This window comes from Herpailurus yagouaroundi, unplaced genomic scaffold (assembly GCF_014898765.1).
Source record: "Herpailurus yagouaroundi ecotype Mexico unplaced genomic scaffold, PumYag 211, whole genome shotgun sequence".
NCBI classification, from domain to species: domain Eukaryota; kingdom Metazoa; phylum Chordata; class Mammalia; order Carnivora; family Felidae; genus Herpailurus; species Herpailurus yagouaroundi.
In genome coordinates this window covers 1338538-1360690 of record NW_024412442.1, presented here as the reverse complement: position 1 = coordinate 1360690, position 22153 = coordinate 1338538, and the positions used below count along the sequence as shown (strand labels likewise).

At 43.7% G+C, this 22153-nt stretch overlaps 1 long non-coding RNA gene across 1 annotated transcript; it reads left to right on the top strand.

Annotated features, from left to right (window-relative positions):
• Window positions 1–473: 473 nt before the first annotated feature.
• Window positions 474–1913, top strand: LOC121016536 (uncharacterized). The gene is made up of 2 exons (XR_005784341.1): window positions 474–810; window positions 1681–1913. It is a non-coding gene; the product is annotated as an uncharacterized LOC121016536 (long non-coding RNA).
• Window positions 1914–22153: the final 20240 nt, after the last annotated feature.

Genomic DNA, 22153 nt, shown 5'->3' with positions numbered 1-22153 from the left:
CATCCAGGTTTTCGTGTGTGTCAATTATTAGTTTCTTTTCATTGCTGAGAAGTATTTCAAGGGATGGGTGGGCCACAGGTTATTTAAACATCTTCCTTTGTGGATTGTTTTCATGTTTCAGGTTATTATGAATAAAGCTGCTATTGACATTTGCGCACAGGGTTTTATGTGATCACACGGTCTTATTTCTCTGAGATGAACGCCCAGGAGGGCCACTGTTGGACCATGTGGTGGATTCACATTTCGGGTTATAAGGAACCACCTAACCATCTTCCTGAGTGACACACTGCTAGGTTCCCACCAGCAGCGTGGGAGTGATTCAGTTCGTCTGCATCCTCACCTGAGTTCTATGCTGTCACAATCGCTTAGAATAGTCATTGTGGTGAGTATGCAGTGATAGAGCCTTGTGGCTTCAATCTGCACTGCCCTGGCAGCTAATTACGCTTTCAATCCTTTCCCGGGCTCATTTTCCATCTATATACGCTTCTACGTGAAAGACTCATTCATGCCCATTGCTCATTTTCTGACAGAGATTGGTGTCTGGTGTTTTTACTATTGAGTTTGGAAAGTTCTTTATATATTCTAGATACTAGTCCTATGTTGGATACGTGGTTCCAAATATTCGTCCAAGTCTGAAGTTTATCTTTTCATACTCTTCACATGGTCCTTCCTGGTGTGATCAGAAGGACACCTTGGAGTTGTTATCGGGATTCTGAACCAGATTGGAACCTTTGAAGTGCTATTTGGGTTCAGAAGTATGACCAATGATCAAGGTCTACAAAGACCCAGTCAAATAGTACAAGGCAACAGGTGCACAGTGGATTTATACGTTACAGATTTTAAAAATAATCTTTCTATTTTCTGAACACGTTCATAGAAAAGCATAACCTGTTCTTTTGTAATAATGGCAGTTAATATTTATAGTGAATATAGCAGGTTCTAAGTAGTGTCCTGAGCACAGCTCTAGGTTCATTTATTCATATTATCTTCCTAACCATATTATGTAGTTGTTCATCATCCTTTTTGCTGCTGTTGGACCTAAAAGTTCATTTTTAACTGACCAGATGAAAATTCAGTGTCTGACAAATTGGAATTTTAAAAGTTAATGAGGGGCCCCTGGGTGGCTCAGTGGGTTAAGCATTTGACTTCAGCTCAGGTCATGATCTCGTGGTCCGTGAGTTCGAGCTCCACTTTGGGCTCTGTGCTGACTGCTCAGAGCCTGGAGCCTGCTTCAGATTCTGTGTCTCCCTCTCTCTCTGCCCCTCCCTTGCTCATGCTCTGGTCTCTTTCTCTCTGTCAAAAATAAATGAATATTAAACATTTTTTTAAATTAATGAGACACTTAGCAGATGCTGGATTATTTTACTTGTTCACATGGATTACCTTTGTCATGTAACTAAACTATTTTCTTGGTTTTCTTTCTCATGTCACATATGTTTTCAGAAGGATTCTCTCTGCATTCATTCTTCCTCTACGTCATTGGCTACCTAACTGTCAGAATGGTCCTTAAACATTTGTTGATGACAGACACCTTTAAAAATATGCATAGATATATGGACGCTTTTGATGTAACTCACGTGTAAACCCAATCCCAATCTTGCATGTGCTATTAAAATTTCAGATGGTCTGCTGGTTCCCTCATGCTACCTCCAGGTTAAATAACTCCACTTTCTTTTCTAGGGGCTAATTTGTATCGACAAACTGAGGAAGCTGATGCCACCAAAGTTGTACATTCCCGGCTAAACACCTAAGGATGATCCCTCCGCGTCTAATTTGTTATCTCTCTGATGGTGGATGAAGCGATGAAAATTCCTAATTCCTTCTTTGGTCATCTTAGCTGCTAATCTACAATGACTTCAGTAGTTAAGGGTTGAGAGTCATCGTTTCATTAAAAGATAATATTATTCTCTTTATTTTGTAGACTTTCATACGTGTATCTTCTGCAATATTGACATGAACGCCTGTGTGATAATATTTATGAGCAAACCCTTTCAGTGCTGTCTTCAGACAAAAAGTGAGTTTTTCTACCAAAAAGGTTCTGAAACAAGGCTTTCATGGCCGCAGTGTGAAGAATGCTGATGAGGGCAGAGGAGATCCTGGCCGGGGGAGACCAGAGAGAACAGACATGGCTCAAGGTCCGGGAACTAAAGCTTCTTGCAGACATCCTGAGATCCGTAGGGAAGCAGGCTGCCAGTGTGTTGAAAAGTCCGTAGAAGGAAGAAAACTCTTGCTTGGAAATCAATTTCAAAAGACACTGTCCTAAACCTCTCATATTTTCCTTCTGAAGTATGACAAATCATCAGTGTCTGTGAATACCCAGCCAAATTCTGCAGTGCAACAGTCACATCCTGCCTCCAAGCACAGCCCAGAAAAGACAATCAGATGCCCAGGATGGTATAGAATACAACAAGGGAGGGTACCAAGAGGAGGACGATGATACCAGATCAGATCGGGACTGTTTCCTCAGTCAACAGGTTGAGGGTCATCACGACATTCTTGGACAGGAGGGATGGGACACTGATGCCACAATTTGCTCCATATCCTTTGTGGGTCAGTGTAAACCAGGTTATGATTTTTTGTATTGTTGTTTATTTATTTATTTTTGAGAGACAGAGAGAGCGCGAGTGGGGGAGGGGCAGAGAGAGAGAGAGGGTGAGAGAGAATCCCAAACGGGTTCCACGCTGTCAGCACAGACCCCAACTTGGGGCTCCAGCTCACAAAGTGGGCAATCATGACCTGAGCGGAAACCAAGTGTGGGATGCTTAACTGACCGAACCACCCCAGTGCCCTGACTAGGTTAAGCTCTTAATGATATATTATCGTCAGCACAATCTCCAGAAATTATTTTCACGTATTCTCAAAATCCCAAATTGAGGAATCATTTCAAGAACCGTCATGCGTAGATGACAGCACCATGTCACCATGTCATCATGAAGGCTAGTGTCCAAATACAGCAAAATTAGGGAAGCAAGCCTCTCTGTGAATCGTTCAACAAGGTTTGAGTCTCCTTGCTCTGCTGTATCTGAAAGCCTGTCTGGGCTGAGTATTCAGTGTTATCCTATATGGGGATACTTGCCTTTGTTCGTGCTACGCTTATACCATACAAAGTTGCTGGGTATTAAGACGTACAAAAACATTTTTAATTTTTCTATGAGTGTACGTGATGTAGAAACACACACACAAACACGAATGCAATTGTCATGTGTTTGACGGTCCTTGATTTACAAAGACGTACACTAATTTTCTCCTGACAATTAAAAGTATCCTATTATTTACTATAATTATGACAACTGGCCTTCAAACATACCACTAAACCAATTTTTTGGAATGTAAACCCTCCATTGGATGCAAAAACAACAACAAAAATGAAGAATTAACAAGGACAAAAACAAAGCAGGTGAGATATTCCACGTAACGAATGGATGTCTCTAAAGGATCTAGACATAAATGTTTTCATTTTTAAGAGAAATACATTTTATATAAAGTCAAGGTGATTTTAATGGTCTTATATTTAAAATAACATCCCTCAGGGACGCCTGGGTGCCTCAGTCGGTTAAGCATCTGACTCCTGGTTTCAGCTCAGGTCACGATCTCATGATTCGTGGTTTTGAGCCCCACATTGGGCTTTGCATTGACGGCATGGAGCCTGTTTGGGATTCTCTCTCTCCCTCTCGCTGCCTCTCCCCTACTTGCTCTCCCTCTTTCTCAAAATAAATAAACTTTGAAGTAAAATAAAATGGAAAATAAAATAAGATAGTGTCCCTCAGAATTTATCTCTATCTTTAAAAAATTACTCCCCCCCATCTCAGAAAAAAAATCCCTTCTATTTGTATCGTGGCATATTATAGCTGGGTTAATGTGTTTCGTAGCCGTAGGATCTCAGCTCTCTCCGTCAAGAAGGGCCCACCAGTGAAAATCCAATCAAGCTCCAGTGAGGTAATCATGCTCTCCTGCTGTCTTGGTTTTAGTACATTCCCAGGTGCACTGTTATTCCCACTGACTTAATATGCCGAAGAAATCCTCACATTTTGTAACAGTACATTGGCGGATAATCAAAAGCGGAGGCATCATTTTGTACGTCTCTTAAAAATTCAAGTTATAGTTATTTCCTGGTTAAGCTTCTTACTATTGAAGATGACACAATACCTTCAGTTAGCTAAAGTCACTTAGTCACTTCTCCTATTTTTTAAATGTTTATTCTTTCAAATTTAAAATAAAAAAGGTGCCCTGTTGTACAATGGCTGACCAATCCACTCTGTTACATACTTTACCACAAGATGGGTTAAATAGTCCAACCAGTTCCCTTCTGAGGTTAAACATCTGCTTATTCTGTTTCTATCTAAATGGGCTCTTTGCATATTGAATTTTAACAACAGCCTAACAATAATGAGAATGATAATAATTACAGTTACAACAACATATAGAATGCTTAATACATATTCATACTTATTACATGCTGGGCGCTATTCTAAGCACTGTACCAATCCAGTTCATTACTAATTTAATTCTCAAAACAATTCTGTAACATAATTATAGCAGTATCATTTTACAGATGAAAAAGTTGAGACACGAACGGAAAAATAATTTGCCCAACAGAAAACAGCTCATGAAAAGCAGAAGCATGAATTAAATTAGGCATTCCAATCCTACATTGGAATAAGATGTATATGTTCAGGTCCTTCGTCCAATTGGAATTAGTTCCATATTACTCTGGGAAAACAATGCTACCTACTAGAATTTGAGATATTACGTCCATAAGAAATTTTCAAGAAGAAATAATCAGAGAAATAAGCTAGCAAATCTCCTTTGACATCAAGGGTGAAACTCAACTGTATTTGAGAGATTTTTAAGTATTTTTATAACGGCGACTGGAAAGGCAGGGTTGTTTTTATGCGTCATGCCCCTGAGTAGGAAAAGGTGACAGAAAGCGTGTTCTGCTTGTTATTTGAGGAAGACTGAGCTTCTTTGCGCGTACTGTAGAGGGCAGTTTCGAGGCCGGAGGAGGAAGAGAACACTGAAAGAAGGAAGCTGTCCATCAGCAGGGGCTTTCTGTTCTGGGTTGGGCTACTGGGGCAGACCGAGCTGGACAGCAGGACAGGACATCACACCGTACATTTCAGTTCAGAAACACGCACTGGAGCGCTAACGCCATCTGGGGCTGTGTGGTGACAAATGGAAAGCTGCAATAAAGGCAAAGCCCTTGGATATACTCTTAGTACAAGCACATGAAGTATTTGGTTTCTGTATTTTATTTTAGTGTCTGTAAGATCTCTTAAAAATAAAATGAAGCCAATATTTTTCTGCGAATCCTGTCGGCTTTGTAGTATACCACCCTTGAGAACAAAGTTTGTGCTGAGGAATCCTCCTTTCTAGATCCAAGCCTACTGCAAAGGCACATTCTTCGTTTGGACAACTCGTACTCAGAATACGTGCCGTGCACATTGGTGGATTTGCTACCCTCGGCATCTTATTTTCTCCTTCTGTTAGGAGCCACTCCAACATCAACCCTTCGTCAGTATGTGTGCGCATGTGCATGCGTGCAAACACACGTGCTCACACACACACACACACACACACACACACACACACACACACTTCAGGGGAACCATGTCTCCTTAATCCATTCCACATCATTCTTGCAGAGCTTCGAATCATGGCGTCACGCTGACGAGCCATGGTGGATGGTCCCAAGGATTGGGCTTCTGACACAAGCTTGGACGAGCAGAGCCCTGTTCTCTGTTTCCATACACCTCCTTGGGAAAGAAGATTTTCTCTTCCTGAGACTGGGACACTGGGACAATGCAAACTTCAAGTTGACTGTAGCCATTTTTTCCCCTCCTTCCCTTCATATACAGTTCAGGAGATGGGGAGAAACAGCACATTATTTGTTTTCCCTAATCCTGGTTGTTCTGAGTTACATGTGTTAATAACTTCCCCTTTTGTCTCAACTGGGTTTCTTCCCCTTTTAAATAAAAAAGAGAAAAAGGAGAAGGAGGAGGTCTGAATTCCAATTACAGGTGTTTCTGACTCCCCTGGACAATGGTGGCATTTTAATGACTCTGCACAATGGTTTCCTGCCTACAAATAACCGTAACAGTAATAATGTTTGGGAAATATATTAGATCCAAATTTAGAACCACAACAACAGCAAACTCCATGAATTAACTCTCAACATAACAAAATAGAAGAGCTAATTACCACTCATTTATCTGCACCATTTTGGGTATTTCATCCCCACAAAGCCAATATTCCATAAATCCCGAGGAATCTCGGAAAGCCGCTACCAGTCTGCAAAGAGTGGGAATGAAAGAGGGTGAAATTCTTAGTGTTGCACCTTCACCTCTGTCTGCATCGCACCTTCAAGGAGTATGTGTTTGAGTGGAGGACCCACTGCTTACTCACTATGTGGAGTTGGAAAGGGCCCGATGGATCTTGGAGCTGCTCTGGCTGGAGCACCTTTGAAAAAATATCCAGACTTAATGAGGCACGTCTTCCAAAAGTCACTACAAAGAAAGCTAGAAAGCTGAACTACTCAAGACTCACTCCAGACCTCCTCCGTTTGGGGGCACCACATCCGGGCATGTGCGTTTTTATAAAGCTCCCTGTACAACTGTGATATTCACCCCTGATTAAGAACATCTGCCGTTGTGAATTCATTTTCTCTGATTATCATCTGAGACTAGGGACCCTTTGCAATTAGCTATAGAAAATATGGGTCTGGCATAAGGGAGACACTCAATAAATTGTTGTATCATAAATAAATCAAGCTGGTTTGAACTCCTTAATAATTTCTCCAGCAGAAAAAAAAAATCTGCATGCCCGATGGCATGATTTTCTGTAAAATGAAGCACTGTTCCCAAGAAAATGCATGTTCTTTTCAATCTCTTCTTAAGAGAGCATACTAAGATCTAAGAATAGATCTGCACAGTTCACCAGTCTTGTGATGCTGCCTAGATGCCTACGGGAGGTGCAGGGTGAGACCAAGATGAGAAGGGCTGGTGTTTAGTAAACCTGAAACCTTGAATTGCCATCATTCCTGGTGTCCTACAGAAGCAGACACATGAACCTGGTCAAGACGTACCTCAGAAGGCAAAGTGGAAAGGAGTGTCTCTTAAGCACAGCCTCAGTGCTTGGAGGCAGAGAGTGCTGGGGGAATCATGTCCAAACATAGAATGTCAAGTGTGTCCAAGCTGGAGAGACACGTGCCAGGTATTTAGGACAAGTAGGACAGAAATATTAGAGCCCTAAGTCTGGAAAAACATGGAAATACCCATTTTTTCCCCCTAAAATATAACTGACTATGATGGGTGCTAGCTTGTTTCATTGTGGAAAAATAACACTCTGTCGATTGCACAAACTCCACCCCACTTCCCACATGCATATTTTTTAACTTGAGCAAAGAAGCAGATCATGCGTGACCAAGGTTTAATTTTCCACCACCCGCCCCCCTTCACTATTCGTATTTCTTTTTTTTTTTAATTTTTTAAATGTTTATTTATTATTGAGAGACAGAGAGGCACAGAGCATGAGCAGGGGAGGGGTAGAGAGACGGGGAGACACAGAATCCGAAGCAGGCTCCAGGCTCTGAGCCGTCAGCACAGAGCCCGACGTGGGGCTCGAACTCACAAGTAGTGAGATCATAACCTGAGCTGAAGTCAGTTGCTCAACAACTGAGCCACCCAGGCTCCCCCACCATTCGTATTTCTTCAGAGAAGCACCGTTCTCCCACCCTCCACGTCTTCAGGTTCGAAATAATGTCAGTTTGTAGATCCAAGGCTGAGCACATGATGATAAACCTAGCAAATTAGAAGGTTCCCTACTCCTGACCCCAAAGTTTGGTTCAGAAATGAGTATGGGACCCAAATCATCCCCGTAAGAATCGGCCCCAGAGCATTTACTGGTACTATCGGTAAAGAGAGGCATAATTTGTGCAAAGTAAGCCTGGAGTTGCCTGTGACCTGTTGGTCACTACACTAAATGAGACTGCTTGAGAAGAATAATGAAGGCCATACAGAAAAAAGAGCAGGAAAATAATGGAGAGAGAGAAGGAGAGAGAGAGAGAGAGAGAGAGAGAGAGAGAGAGAGAGAGAGAGGGAAAACGAACTAATGACCTTGTTGGAAGCTCCGGTTTCTAAGTGGCCCCACCAGACCACTTCCTTTGAGCTTCTCAGTCATGTGATGTTCAATTCCTCTGTTGGTTTAAGTGAGTCCAGTTTTGTGATTTTCAAACATACAAATTCTACCTGACACATATGGGCCGGGTGCTTGAACACTGAGATCAAGCATAATGGAGAGGGTTTGGGGCTTAGGTGGTGTCTAGGAGGGCTTGGGGTGTCTCCATCACTCTTCGGGTTGTGAGGCCATGGAAACACTCACCAACTCTCGAGGAAGGAAAATGTGTGTGTGCCCACGTACACAGTGACGTCTGAATTTCCTCTACAGAAAGAAAATGTTCCATCCAATCAGAGAAGCGTCAGACCAACACCTGGTGGGCACCAGGATGGGAGATAATGGCTTAGGCTTGGTTTTCCAGAGGCACCGAGGAAGGCTGACTTTATCCTTATGAGACGTGTTGAGAGTGAAAGAGCCCATTCATCACAACGATTCCAGGACAATAAACTTCAATCAGGGCTCTCCCAGGAGAATCCAGTCACATTTATTTTACATAAAAGGAGCGAATTTGGAAACTGAAAACAACAATTTTTTTTTAGATCAAAAATATCCCGTTCAAATCTTCTCTCTGTCTTTGTATGATATTTAGCAAGTTATTTTCACATTCTCACGTTTTAGCTTAAAAATGGGTTAAATTGTTTTTATTACAAATGGTTGTTTTGAAATGCAGGTGATATAACGGATATATATATCTATCTGTACACACACACACACACACACACACACACACACACACACGTACACATACATACCATGGTAGTTAAAAACTATTCAGTTTTCTTTTTGTTTCATTGAAATCCAATTTTCATAGAAGAAAAGGACCAGAAAGGCCTTATAAAGCTGAAGGGAGACAGGAAAGTCAAAAGGGTGAGAGGTGGCCAGGAATGGGTGTGCCCACCTCCCACTGAATCTCCATTTATTGGCTGGCGTCAGCTGAGGGCTTTCTGGAAAGCTGAGGGCACCACCTGGAGGTAACAAGGGTGCATTAGCACATACTGGCACAGTTTCTGAGAGACTGCAATAAAAGCAATTTTGTAAACATTTCCATCAAGAGAATTGATCATCAAGGATCTGGCTGCCTGCCCAGCTTATTATCCAGAGTAAACTCTGGCCCTACTCTGATCCATTTAAACATTATGTCACCTTCCAAAAAATTCTTGCAAGTAAACCATCAAGGCTCCTCACTTCTACATTACTCTTTAGAAACAGCCTGGTGTGGGCAGGGATTCAGGAGGCTTAGGCACCGGTCTTGGGTCAATGGCCCCAGAACTGTGTGATCATGGGTAAATCAACTTATGCCTGGAATGTGTCTCCCTGAACGAGGGACCAGGATGGTGTAGAGGGTGGTTAAGGGCAAGTACTGTGTAGCCAAATATGAGTTCAAAATATGCATCCCCCATATACCTATGAAAAATTATCTACCTTAGGAAATCTTTATTTTCTAATCTGAAAAATGGAGAAGACGTTAGTGAGCTATCTCATCATAAAGTTTGGGAAGATAGTATAAGATGCTGCACTTCAGATATGTATCACGTCAGCTGATGTTTGCTAATAGATCAGTAACTTTAGAAAAAATTTCCACAAACCCTTTAACCAGAACACTGCCATGTTCTGTAAAAATAAGCTACTTGAAGCTGACGCGAGTGGGCGTGACCAAAGATTATTGCACCAATGTACACCCCATCCTCAATGTTCTTGAAACATGACATTAACATTCCTCGCCTCAGAGTGGGAGGGCTAAGGTGTCTCTCCTCGGGCAAATCCTCGTGACCACGGGGACCAGGGCAGCAGAGCAGGACTAATGTCACCTGACTTTCACAGCTATGTTTCCAAAAGCAATATGGCATCCATGTGGCTCTCTCAGACAAGGTTGGTGGGATCGCCGAGCCACCAGGTCAGAATTCTAGCTCTCTGAAGCTTCCGTGCTGGAGAGACCACATGGAGACCACGCAGGGATGGCGCCGTCCAAGAAGCCCCGGCTTTCCCCGGCCCACCTCTCTCGGCTGTCCCAGCATCAACTGTCAAGAGATGCAGTGAGGAAGTGCTCAGATGACTGTGTCCTCTGCTTGTGAGCCACTCCACCAGGCTCTCTGCAGAGAATATCCAAATGGGCATGTATCTTCAGTTTCACCCTACGTCACACTGTAGGCAAATGTTATTTAATTAAAGTTCTTATTTAAACTTATTTGTTTTTAAATGCGGCTATTGTTCATGTTTGCTGAAGTAAATGAAATTTTCCTGGTATGGTAAGACAAATTCATCCCGGCTGTCATCTCTAATACACACATGTCGTAGATACTATTTGGATTAATATAAGTCTTTTATGAACACTGGAAACTATTTGAATCCGGGGCATAACTTATAAACCCGGGTTGAGGAGTGAAAATCCAGATTCAAGAACTGGGAACGTTTGTTGGTGTGGTTCCCACCCACCAGCATCCCCGGGTACACTGATTGTGAACACGTCACATGCACAGTCCTCGAGCTGTGCGATCACGACCCACTATCATATTGGCCTCCTTTCAGAGGGGAGAACACATCATATATATCCATACAAAACATGCATTTTTTTCTTTGCTGTTAAACTCTCTCACTGAGTACATCTAGCGATCACAAATTAATAAATTATTTGAAGAATCGAACTTTAAAGTTGGAAGGAAAAATGCTAGTGCTTTGCAACAACTTAAAAAAAAAATCGACGTAGAACGAGCCGCTTGGAAGACAAGAGGAGAGGCCACACCAGTCTTCCGTTCTATTCCCTCCCAACCCCTTCCCAGAAGTCGTGTTTTAAGGAAGTAGAGAGACAAGTTCTGGGAGGTTGAAATCTATGTAATATCAGGAAAGCTTCCCCACTTCCCCACCCTTAGTTTGGTTCTTCTTACATTTTCAATTAGTTTTTACTATTTCTTCTAAAAAATATTTCTAAATGCATGATGCAAATTGCTGAAAGTGGACTTCATTTGCCTCTGTCCGCGTGTGTGTTCTTGGATGCCTAGCCCAATTGCTCATGGACCCAGGACAACGGAGCTATGGTCCTCAGAGCAGCCGTGGACAAAAGGGACAAATACTGGAGAACAGTTTCCTTCCAAGGCCGTGAAGCCATATCCGTATCCACGTAAGTGCAATCCTGTTGGCCGCGTGGCCCCATGAGGACGGAGGAGTCAGCAAGGTAATGCTGGGACTTACTGTTGACGGCTTTCTGCAGACTTACATCTCAAAGGGGCAGAGAAAGAAGAGACAAAAACGAGGTTTCTAAAGTAAAGGCTGTAAGGAAAGGGAGGTCAGAGAACAAAGAAGCCAGATCCCAATCGAGCTGAGGGATGTTACGGATGCCGCATCACTGTCAGGCCCAGAGATGCGCCCCTCCCCTTCCACCTGTCGGCCCTTCCATTGAGGGTCCCGGCTGCCCTGGGGGCGGGGGGGAAGGGGGGCATCGGAAGGTCCCTGTTCAGCTTATGCTGCACAGACAGTGATGAACATTCAGCGTATTTTGTTTGCACAGAAGCTGCTATGATATTCATATTCTGGCACTTAGAGTTGGTTTCCTGTTTTGTCTAACACCTCACGTTAGACTCTTCTTCAGATATTTATGTGAGTTTTTCGCCACGGCACAGCTTTGATTATTTTCATGTTCATTTGAACTTTGTGCATTAGAGTAGCCTAACTGGTTATCATCTCAGTATGTCTGATCCTTCACAGAAGGGCATCCATTTCCTCACATCTTGCACAGAGCACCTCTAGGTATATGTATCTTGTTCTGATCTATTCTTTCAACAAAATGCTCAGGAGGGTCCCCGGCCACCTTGGAGATCACCCTTTCCTTGCGAGCACTGCTTCTGGGGCTTCCTCACTCCCCAGCTCACCAGTTTCCCACGTCGTTCACACTGTGCCAGAAGCAATCGGGAAACACGTTCTCTCGCCAGTGACCTTGGTGCAGAAGTAACCCCTTGACGGTGAATCTCTACATTAGTGACAGTTAAGAAGGTCACTGATTCCATTTCAACAATTAAAGGGACCGTGTAACAGGCCACATTTTCTCCCAGATGTGCTGAGACATTCAGCAAGAGAAAAAGCATAAAATATGAAGGGGGTAAATGAAGAGTTCTTCACTGTCCTGCTCCTCAGATTGTTTTCTGTTAAATGTTTATTTTTAAAATTTATTTATTTTGAGAGAGAGAGACAGAGAGACAGAGAGAGAGAGAGAGAGAGAGAGAGAGAATATCCCAAGCAGGCTCTGCACTGTCAGCACAGAGCCCGATGCGGAGCTGGATCCCAGGAACCATGGGAATATGACCTGAGCTGAAACCAAAAGTCCGTCACTCAACCAACCAAGCCCCCAGGCCCCAGGCACCCCCTTCATGTGGTTTGGCTGTCACTTCCAAGCAAAGGAAGACGGTCTCACTGTTGGATTTCTAGCTCTCACAGTACGGTGTATAGAACCCTCTGGAAGCGGTGGGGCCCTGAAACAAGGCTGGACAGGGACGAGCAGGTGGAAGTGACGGGGATGGGCTCCTGGAGTGAAAACCCTATGAGGAGGAAGGGACGGGCTGGGGCAGAAAGGGGTACTGGATGTGGGGACGGTCTACACTGGACTGGCCTTCTCACATGTCCTGGTGGAGCCGGGTGCTGGGCTTCGTGCCCCACCCTGAGCAACGCTCACGGTCATGGGCAAGGGGTCACTTTGATGGGGCGGCTCCTGTTTTCACACGAGGGCCACGGTGTGACCGGGTGGCCTACAGGTCCCTCTGCAGTGAGGACGGCCCCGCAGCACCGCAGGCAACCGTGACCCCACACAGCAGATCGTTTGTGCAGCTTTGGTGGACACGCTTCATGGAACACATTTGCCCAAACGGGGACGAGTTTGCTGAGACTGCTCCGTCCTTGTCCTGGGACAACGTGTGAGGGTCCCCTCACCCTCAGCCAGCCGTGCTCCTTGCGTACCGCTTGCCCCACGGTCCCCAGTGGGTCTAGACTCCCCCTCCCAGACCTGCTGTGGATCTTCCCCAGCAGCCAGCGGCCAGCCAAAGGCACCCCAGACGACCGGAGTGCCACATGTCCTCATCGCCCCATCTCCGCTGCCTGTGCCCGAGCTCGTGCCCTCCTCATGTGCTGCTGGGTGTGGAGTCCACTGCGGGTCGGGGCACCAGCTCTGTCCCGGGTCTGATGATTTTCCTTCTGGAGCTGGGGCCCCGGACAAAGTCGTGAGTAAGAGAGGGGCCGTGGTGCCAAGTGCAGAGCTAAGAGAGGTGACAGACCTTCCCCTTCGTCACGGGACTCAGGTATTCTGTCTGCTCAAAGCAGCACCAGTGCCGTCGTCCTCAGGGGGCCTATGTGCTGGGGGTGGCAATTCATCCTCGTAGGATATCATTTCGAATCTGGGGCTCCAGATAAATAAATAAATATGTTTATTAAAAATATTTTTTTTAAGTTTATTTTGAGAGAAACAGAGATAGCACAAGTGGGGGAGGGGCAGAGAGAGGGAGAGAGAGAATCCCAAGCAGGATCCATGCTGTCAGTGCAGAGCTTGAGGTAGGGCTTGAACTCACCAGCCCTGAGATCATGACCTGAGCCGACATCAAGAGTCAGATGAGACGCTTAACCGACTGAGCCCCCCAGGTGCCCCTCCAGGGGGGCATTTAAACAGTGGATCTGTCTGTCAGGGTGACAGCTCCTGGGTCATGCAGTCTGTCACAGGACAGGTGGCCTCTGCGATTGTGTGCCTTCATTTCTACCTATTTTGCTGGAAAATGGAAATTTTGGTCTGATACAACATTCTATAGAATTTAGGGTTTTTGCAGCAAATGCTCTAAAGATGCCCAGATAGGAGTATTTACAGACGGTCTGCAACAGGCAAATCTCTACTCAGAGCAGGTCAATATCGGTCAAGGTGGGCTTCCTGCATCTTCTACCCGATGCGTAATCGGTCCCCACAAGAGATAGTGTCATGTCATGGTGTCGTGTCGTAGTCTGGGTGACAGTCGCTGGCAAAGCACTAACCGGGTAAGTCTTGGTGAGTGGGAGCCCATGCTGTTGCGTTCATACGCAGCTTCCTCCCTGACACCGTGATCGTTCCAGTCAAGACCCCCTTGTTCCAGGCCTGGGTGTGGGCAGGCGTCACCTGACTGTTCGTGCCTCTTCCATGTTGGAGCTCACTGAACACGAACAAGCAGCACACTGATTTGCAGCCTTTTTGCAGGTCCATCCACCTGCCCTTTCCCCAGCCTTCTTTATCCCCGATTTTCCAACTTCTGATTTACTTTGAACATCTGTTGGTGGCTGCACAAGAGCAGACGAGAACAGTTTTATCTTCCAATCCTGCAAGTGTGACTTCTTTACATGTTCGCCAAGTTTTGCTTACAAAGTGAATCATTTTCTTCTTCCTGTATATTAGCAATGTATATTGCTGTATATTAGCAATTAGCAATTAGTAAGTGCAAACAGAACAAACAAAAACCTATATTATTTCTATAACCTAAGATTTCTATGGAAATATTAGATCCATCATTTCTTAGGCACATTTGCAAATGATCAAGTTACTTGCCAGGATCTTGCCATTTGCTTAGCCATACGTGAACACGGGTCCCTTTTCTCCAGCGTCATATAACTGGTACCTCACGGCTTTTGGCCTCCAACAGTACCAATAATAGGCTTTTTCTTATCGTCCTTCTAATCTCCACCCGCTGCCCTGTCCCAAAGCCAATGCCACGCGTGTTAGTACTATTGGTAGACGTTGATATGTTTTCTATAGCTTTGTAGCAAGTGGTCCCCAAACTTCGCCTAAGTGCCAATGAGACGTTACTTCCCCTGATTCCACTGGCACTCGGGTACTTCGTCCGCTGCTCTCGTCTGGGCGAGCTCTTGCGGCGACTTTCAGCTGGCAGGGAGGTCTCTCCGTGACATCTTTCGTCCCGGCTTCTTTACAACGCACTCTCAGTGTGGTGCCCCAAGCGGTGTGGCAGAAGTCACAAGGCATGTGTGTTCTAGAGGTGCCACGACACCACTTCTGCCGTGTTCTTCACAAAGCCCGTCACGAGGTCACGTGTCCAGTGGGACATAGAGAGATGCCAGCTCTTGGAGATGAGGGGGTAGCGAAGCCATATTGTGAAGGAACAGCCTCCTTTCAGAGGACGTGTCACACTCACCCATCCAGATGACTCGTATGGACGTGAAGCGAGGACCTCAGTGCCGCGGAACCCGGTGTTGGACATCAGCAGCTCACAGTGGGACACAACCTCGGCAGAAGGGATTTCCGCAGGGACACTCAGATTTGAGTCCTCGGAAGCCAGAGGTCCCGGGAGCTGAGGACAAAGCGTGTCAGTGCTGAGTGGAGATCTGGGAACCCCCGGATCACCACACAGAAAACACGACACACCTGTTTTGTCCACTGCACATGGACTGTCCACGCTCACGTGTAGTTGCCACGCTGGTGACAGCAGGGCTGAACTCCACTGTTCCGGGGCACAATGCCTCACCGCCTCACCTGTCTTGACGTCTCTCCACTCACGCCTTCAATGTGATGCCCGGCTCGTCTGTGAGCAGACCTCCAGGTCCAGTGCAGGCATCGCCTTCCCTGAAAGCCCATCGGGGCCTCCACGTTCCCTCGTGTTTCCAGCCAGAAAGGAGCCACTCCTTCACGTCCCTTCCATCACGGTGCCAGTTCCCCTCGTGCACTAGAGGGCATGCTTACTTGTGTCTCCAGCTTTTAGATTATATACTCTTGGGGGGATGAGTGCATCATCATACTCATATTTCCTAATCGTAGGAGTTAGCACAGTGCTTGTTACAGAGCTGGTGTGGTGGAAATACCCTAAAGAGGCCCCTGTGATTTCTCCCTCGGTTCTCACCTCTCTTTCCCTGGAGTGTGGGCCACACATGCAATCTGTATCTAGCAAATAAAATATGGCAAGATTGGCATGATATATGATAAAACCCCCAGGATTGTGTCCTGGTATATGGCAAAGGGGAAGAGATTTTGCACCTGTAATTCAGGCTGATTCGTAATCAACTGACTGAGTCACTCAAAAGAGAATTTCTTGGGTGGGCCTGATGCAATCAGGTGTGCCCATAAAGGAGGCCCCGGGCCTTCTGTCAAGGCAGAGATTTGAAGAAGCAGAGACTTTGCCCCTCCACTGTGGGCTCTGAGGGAAGCAGGCTGTCCTGAATTCTACAGCCACAAGGAGACACATTTGCCAGCAACTTGAGGAGCTCAGAAACAGACCCTTCCCTAGTTGGGTGTCCAGACAAGAACACAGCCCAGCAAATACCTTGATTTCAGCCTCGTGAGACCTTGAGCAGAGAGCCCAACTGAGTGGGGTCCAGACTCCCGATTGTGAGGTCATAGATGTGTGTTGTGTTATGCCACGAAGGTTCTAGCGATTTGCTAAGCAGCGGCTGGGAACAAACATGGCTGCCATCAGCACACGCGGGATGAGTGCCTGTGATACCCACAGTCAACAAATTCATCGTGGTGGACAGTGCCTTGTTCAATATGAATGTTACTTTAAGATGCTGATAGATTGAGGAAATTTGAAAGATGGTGCAATTTGTTTAGTTCAACCCCTTCCCCCCCCACATAAAGCAAATGCGTCAAGAAAATCCAGGTGGACTGTCTGTGGACAAATGATTGATGCAGTTAGGATTTGAACCCCGACCCATTCATGATGACTTTAGCTCTGCCTGTAACACCGTGTTCCCTCTCTCTGTGAGAATATATGTGAATTATCTTTAAAATGGTAAAACCACAGAAATTATCGTGTGATGAGCGCTGAGAACAAGGCATGGCATGAACTCCATGAAGTAAAAGGAGATGTGGAAGTCCTTCTTCAGGAAAGGTAATTTAACCATTGCTGGGTAAGAATTCTGCCTTGTGACTTGTTTCCTGTTGTCTCTTTCTCGCCACCACTAAATGGATTGTGAAGAACAATTTGGGCATCTCTTGTGCTGAGGGAACAGGCCCTGAGCGCCCGGGGCCGCTCTCCTAAGTGCGAAAGGGCCTTTATCATCCGTCGTAGGAGGCTGATTGCTGCCGGCAGGAGAGGACTTTCCTGGTTTGAGCAAATAGAAATACTTGACAGAGAACACTTTTTATCGTCTGAGTTTTTCCCTATCTTTTTAAAATTTTCTTGCCCTGTTAAGTGTCTCCCTCTCCCTATATTTTTTCTTGCCGAATTAAGGGGTACACTTATCTTTCTAAATAAATATCATTAAAGTCACTGAGGCGTTATCCTCTAATTTTGCAAGTTTAGTATAAAATACTTATAAGATCATATTTCTGATGGCCTGCGATGTGTTTAACTTACGTGCATATTTTTTCCTATAATGTTCTTGCCTTTGTTTTGCTTATTTTAGCTAAAGTAATCAGATAATGTTATTATCATGGCCTTGTTAAAAGAAACTTAAGTTTTACTCATGCCACTAAAATATCCCACAGGTATAAGCCTTGATTTGCGCAATTAACAGGCACAAGGACAGAAAGAGACACAAGACGGTGACTCATGAGAACAGGGTAGAGAGACAGACTTATCCAATCAACTCGGTGAAGTGAGCGAGGCTGAGGTGAAGTTTCTTCTATCTCAGAGGGAAATACAGGTCTCCTTACAACAGAGAAGAAAATTCTAAACCGCTTCTGATGAAATTACAAACATGAATTGCATACCTACCAGGCCTCACCCCCCTCTACTTATTTATATATATATATATATATATATATATATATATATATATATAATATTTTATTATATTATATAATATATATAATTATAAAATAAATAATATATATACTATATATAAATATATATATTACATATAAATATATATATAAAATAAACTAAATTGCCCCTTATTAGAAAAATGAAGGCTTATGAAATACAGTCCCTGCTTTTAGAGAGACTATGTTTAATTAGAGCCAGATTTAATATCCTTTCATCCTGCATCATTAAAAGGTATTTAAAATATCACCTTCCAGATTATATTCTGGAATACTAGACAGAGCTAAAGGAATACGACTGGGAATTACCAGTGTAATTAGTTCCAAACGAGTCCTGGTTGAGGAACTGACGCCCGTAATTCATTTCAACGGTGACACGGGTCTAACGGCATCAGCAGGCGTAGGTTTTGAGTGGCACAGAAGTATCGGTATCAGCCTCATCAGAGTGGGGGAAGCGGGGGAAGGGCCAGGACAAAGCAGGGGGTAAATGGGAAGAGGAAGTAAAGATGTGCGGAGGCTCCAGCCAGCGCTGTTTCTTCAGGAAACCTCCAGTCCACCCAGCCGACCCAAAGCGACCATGAGGGCAACAGCACAGTTGCCCGGAGACTGAGTCACACTGTGGGTGACACCGTGGGTGGGGACTGCTCCCGAGGCAGGCCATGGGAAGGGGTGCCTCACCCCCGCAGATGCCCCCTCAGGCAGGAGGGACCGCCTCAAGGTGGGGAAAACTGGGAGCCCACCTGGATGAGGCCAGTAAGTAAAACAACAGAATTACAAGAAACTATTTTATTGTCTGCTTGTTACCATGGAAACACAACAATCAGAGTGGATATTGCTTTATCTTTTTGTGTGAAACCACTCTCAAGGCGAAACATGATATGAAATTAATAAACAAGATTAGATATTTTCCTGATCTCGGAGTTGTTTGTAACATATGAAGATTGTACCTTTTAACTTTTTTTAAAAAACCGTAACAACATCAGATTGGGGAAAATTGTCTTCATAAAAATAGTTGAATAAGATATTTCTATTATGTTATCTAGGATAACACTGCAAATGTAAAATTATAGTAATTTTTTTGTACTTGACATAATTGGTTTTCATTCCATTAAACAATAATATTTGTCAAGTTGGGTTGAATTCTGTCCTAAAGGCTGGTGTTTTCAAGTATATTCGTCAAACTATTTCAACCAAAGATAGAAGCAGCAAGATTCTCTGTAATACATGGCAATTAATGCCCCAAAATATACTTCTCTGAATCCGTTCTCTTGTCTATAATAGTTATATTAGGAATCAGTCATTTTTGCCATAAAATTGTATGAGTCTATGTAAGTTATAATGCTTCGCTTTAATATTGATCAAAATTATAAATTTCGCCAAGAGCTATAATCCTCAGGAATTTGGGTGGCCTTTTATTTTTTTGTTAATTGAAATATATTTGATATAAAACATTGTGTAAATTTAAGGTGTACATGTTGACATATTTCTGTAGTGCAATACGATTGCCATTATAGTGCTAATTAGCACCTCTATCACACTATATAATTACAGTTTCTTTTTCGTGGTTGGAATAATTAAGATCTAGTCTCTTAGCAAGTTTAACGATTATAATACAATACTGTCTGTATTCACTGTACTTTGCATGAGATCTCTAGGAATTACTCACTATTCCTTGCAATTTTTCCCCTTAAACAACAACATCTGGTGGGTCTTAAAAAAATAGAGTGAAGGGCCTGCTTCTTGAAAGTAGGTGTTACCAACAAAGTGATTCAAAATTAAATCGTGTTAATCCTGTACAGAAAACATACTCTGAAGTTGCCCATAGGAGGCTGCGATGTTCTCCAAAGCAACTGAAGGAACTTCCTAAATGTTTTCCTAACAGGCCGGCAACGGAAGCATATCTGTAAACAAACAACACAGGACTGTCAACGTCTCACGTGTTGAAACATCTCTTGATGAACAATTACTGGCAAAAGTTAATTTAAAAAAAAAATCTCAAAAAGTGTAAGATCTCAAAAGTTTTCTTTTCCCATATGTGGAACAGGTCTTCACTCAGTGAGTGTTTTCAGTCTTTCGGGGGATAATTTGCTCCCTGTGTGAAATGTGTTATGTTGCGAGCGGAGCCCAAGGGGCAAATGTGCGAAGACCGCACAGTCCCTGGTGTCTCTCACATCCGAGAAAATGTACACGTATATACACCAATGCAACTTCTTCATTAAGCACTTGGAAACCAGCGGTGTTTACAGTGGAAGGAGAACATTCCCTTCCATCCGTGGCCATCATCCCTGGGAACCAAAGAGGAAGGAGAAATACGCCTCCCAGCTGCAGAGCATGAGCTGTGCCCGGCTCCTGGTCTGCTCCCCGTCACATGACCCTCCCGCACCTCACGGGCCTTGAGTTTTGTTGTCCCTCCACTCCCCAAGTCTCCCCCAATCCCACAGTATGAAGTGTCACCGTATGAACATCTCCCATTGTCAGCTGCAATTTTATCTTAGCTTTCTGAGGACAGAATCATCTTTTCAAAACCATATTAGCTTGCCTAGTGACCAGAACTTAAAGAGTGATACGTCAGTTCATTGAAAAAACAGGGAATTCTTTCCATGGTGCGTGACTCAGCGATCGAAAGGAATGAAATGTTGCCATTTGCAGCAACGTAGATGGAACTAGAGTGTATTATGCGCTAAGCGAAATAATTCATGCAGAGCAAGACAGGTATCACATAATTTCACTCATATGTGGCATTTAAGACCCTCAACAGACGAGCATAGGGGAAGGGAAGCTAAAGTAAGATGAAAACAGAGAGAGAGGCAAACCAGAAGAGAGTCTTAAACACAGAGAACAAACTGAGGGTTGATGGAGGGAAGGGCATGGGGGATGGGCACCGAGGAGGGCACTTGTTGGGATGAGCCCTGGGCATTGTATACAAGTGATGAGTCAGTGGGTTCTATTCCTGGAACCAATACTACACTGTATGTTAACTGACTTGAATTTAAATAAATACATTAAAAAATAAATAAATGGTGCATTTTACTTGCTGTCATAGCCTTACAGTAAGTGCATGACGATATTGCCAATGGAATAGCAGGAAATGCGACACGTGTTGACCTAAATACAAAAAACATTTCCACTAGATATCTCAGGGCAGAGTCATACCAAACTATTCTCATTGGTATTGTCACTGTATTTCAGCACATATTTGCACATTGTTGATGCAAAATCATTAACTATTTTTTGGTAGATACTAACATGAATCACATGGTAAAGTTTTCTTAGGATAGGGTTTCATAAATTTATTATATTATGTTAATTTAACGTATTATAGTTTCAAAACTTTCTACCTTTTTAATAGAAATACCTGTGAGACTACAATGTGATATTTTCATAGTGTAATTTGTTTCATAAATTGTTTACAACATTCTGTACATTTCTTTGTAGTTTTGAGTTTTTATTTAAATTCTACTTGGTTAGCATACAGTGTAATATTAGTTTCAGGAGTACAATTTAGTGGTTCATCACTTACATACAACACCCACTGCTCACCCCAAGTGCCCTCTTTATAAAAATGTTAAGTGACACAAACATACTGATGTCAGACTGACTTCCTTTTGCAAGTTTATTTTTATCTTTTTGCTGACCATCTATTTATTTATTTATTTATTTATTTATTTATTTATTTAATGTATTCATTTATTAAATATTTTTTTGTTTACTTATTTTGAGAGAGAGAGAGAGAGACCACGAGCAGGGGAGGGGCAGAGACAGAGGGAGAGAGAGAATCCCAAGCAGGCTCCACACTTTCAGCACAGAACCCGAAGCGGGTCTTGAACTCACAAACTGCGAGATCATGACTTGAGCCGAAAACAAGAGTCAGACGTGTTACCGACTGAGCCACTGGGCCAGCTCCAGCTGACTATCTATTTTTTATATTTAAGAACTATACAAGGGATCCCTTTTCACATGAGTAAAGGATTTTGCCCAATGAATATTTTCCAGCAATAGTCTGACAGCTTGGTATAAGTAAATAAGGAAACTCGTTTGTATTTTTCTCAAACTTCTATTAGCATCCGTCTTTATATCATATTAAGGACAAACCACAATATATCAACTCTGTCACAAGAAACAAATACATTCAACAAAAAATGTTTGCCTGTGTGACCGCACTTTAAAGCAGCTCCAGAGAATCTATGGACTGTGGCAGGACTGTGGCCTTGTAACGAACTGAAAATAAGGGCAGGTCCACTGAATAATTGCCAGACTGATAGCAATAAAAGCAAG